The sequence below is a fragment of the Nannospalax galili genome, unplaced genomic scaffold (genome assembly GCF_000622305.1).
Source record: "Nannospalax galili isolate Female #2095 unplaced genomic scaffold, S.galili_v1.0 scaffold1255, whole genome shotgun sequence".
Lineage (NCBI taxonomy): Eukaryota > Metazoa > Chordata > Mammalia > Rodentia > Spalacidae > Nannospalax > Nannospalax galili.
In genome coordinates this window covers 817,381-819,918 of record NW_008336359.1, presented here as the reverse complement: position 1 = coordinate 819,918, position 2,538 = coordinate 817,381, and the positions used below count along the sequence as shown (strand labels likewise).

Below are 2,538 nucleotides of genomic sequence, written 5' to 3'. Positions count from 1 at the left end.
ATTCAAATAAAGCATCAACTCTAAAAACAGAGCAGCAAACCCTGGCTTTTTTTGTGAGCCTCCGGGAAAATATAAATCATGGCTTCTAGAAGAAAGAATTCTTTCTCTAGAGGGGAGGGTGTGTGTGTGTGTGTGTGTGTGTGTGTGTGTGTGTGTGTGTGTGTATGTAAAACCTGATTCCATGGGATTTTGCCAGCATCACCTGAAACTGTATACTCCTTGTCTTAAACCCTGACTTTGGCTTCTTTGGTTCTGGAGGCCTAAGTCTGGACAGGTGTACACCAATCACTCAATTCTAGAAAGAACCAGAGAAGGCTTGTCACTCCACTGGGTAAAAATGTTTATAGATGTTGATCTTCCGAATCTGTTTTGGGATATCTTGATAATAGTTCTTCACATCCTGGGCCAGGCATGACCTTATACACTTCTCCATGATTCTCCATGTAATGATCATAGTCAGTGAGGTCTCAGTCAAGGGATTTCCTTTCTTCTCTGAGGAGCTGGCTTCGGCCTCCAGGTCATTTAGCATAGGGCTTCTATACAAGCTTTTAGGTCTCTCCTCTATGTCTACCTCCATGGCCTTTGCCTTTCTTTTACAAAGAGGAACTGCCTTGTTGGGGTCCACAGCCAATCGCATCTCTGCCAGGCTCTGTCTCACAGATTTGGTGCGGCTCCAGGCATGTCGGATGTGGGATCCTTCGATCCAGGATGCTGCCTCAGATCAGCATTCTGGTTTAGACTCTTTCAGTTGATATTGTAACTGAACTTCTGCCTCAAGTCTTTCCCTTGGTTTTCGCATCGCACTGACTGCCGCACCAGCCCTCAAACCCATCACCTCCCTCACAGTCTCTTGTTAAAAGACTAGGCTAGCCAGGTGTGGTGGTACAAGCCTTTAATCCCAGCACTGGAGAGGCAGAGGCAGGTGGATTTCTGTGAGTTCAAGGCCAGCCTGGTTTACATAGTGAGTTCCAGGACAGCTGGGGCTATAGGGAGACCCTGTCTCAAAAAGACCAAAAAAATAAATAAATAAAAAAATAAGACTAGGCTCAACAGCATGCACAGGGCTTCTTAGCAGGTGCTATTTTTTTTATTTCTGTTTTATTGATGAGGAAACTGAGGCACAGAGAGATTAAGTGATTTAGCTGAGGTTACTCAGCTACTAAGCATTAGACAACTAACAAGGTGACAAATTTGGAATTCCAGGGGCTGGAGAGATGGCTCAGCAGTAAAGAGCACTGCTGCTCTTGCAGAGGGCTTGATTCAGTTCCCAGAACCCACATGGTGGCCAGCAACCATCTGTAACTCCAGTTCCCGGGAATCAGATGCACTCTTCTGGCTTCTGTGGGCATTGGATGCACTTACATACATGCAGGCAAAACATTCATACACATAAAATAAAAAAAAATAAAATCTTAAAATGTTTCTTAAACACATTTTTGGAATTCCAAAACTGATAACACAGTTCCTAAACCTGCTCTTCACCATATGCCAAATGCAATGGGTTTTGTTGTCTTGATTTTTTTTGCTTCACGGAGTTGAATAGTCAGGAATCCCATTTCTCTCTAGTCTTCTCTCTTTCTGTTTTTCTTAGTAATCTGCCCTTGTATTTCTATTTCTCACACCCCTTCCCCATGTTCTGCAATGGAGTTGACCTTTGCTGTAAGACTGAGGCTGGATGCTTTCCCTCCTCAAGGTGATGGATTGGGTCCTTGGGCGCTCAGTGGGTAAAGTGCTTGCAGCACAAGAATGAGAACTGGAATTCAGATCCCCAGATCCCACATAAAATCTAGATGGGATGAAGGTCCATTGGAGTTTCTTGACAAGGGCTTCCAACAGTATCCCTTTATTGGGTTCTTCCTCATTTTTCTTTTGTCTTCCAAGGCTGGACTAGTTGACTGGGAAGAGTGGCTGGATACACAGGTGAGGGACAAGTGACCCTGCTTGGCACTCCTTTAATGAATGAGCACAACGTCAGCGATCAGGCTCAGCCAAAGTCGTGATGATGGTAGTTATTTCATGCAGAAAGGACTGCTGTATAGCATCTTCTTATTAAAAGGACCTGGAATTTAAAAGGATTTGGTGCTAGGAATCACATATGAGGGAGAACATACGTCGTTTGTTTTTCTGAGTCTGTGTTTCTTTCTTTTATAGAACTCCATTGTGTAAATATACCACATTTTTATTAACCACTCGTCAGCTGAGGGACACTTAGGTTGTTTCCATCTCTTAGCTATTGTGAAAAGAGCAGCAACAAACATGGATGTACAAGTGTCTCTACAATAGGATGAGTCTTTTGGGTGTATGCCAAAGAGTGGTATAACTGGGTCATATGGTAGGTTCATTTTTAGTTTTTTAAGAGTTCTCCACACTGGTTTCCATAGAGGCTGCATAAGTTTGCAATTCCACCAGTAGTAAATGAGCGTTCCCCTTTGTCAGCATTTGGTATCATTTGTTCTCTTGATCCTAACCAGTCTGATTGGGGTAAGGTGATACCTTAGGGTGGTTTTAATTTGCATTGCCCTACTTACTAATGATATT

General features: G+C 43.3%; 1 pseudogene; it reads right to left on the bottom strand.

Annotated features, from left to right (window-relative positions):
- Positions 1-295: 295 nt before the first annotated feature.
- LOC103732548 overlaps positions 296-2,538 on the bottom strand; it is a 37,811-nt pseudogene continuing 35,568 nt past the window's right edge.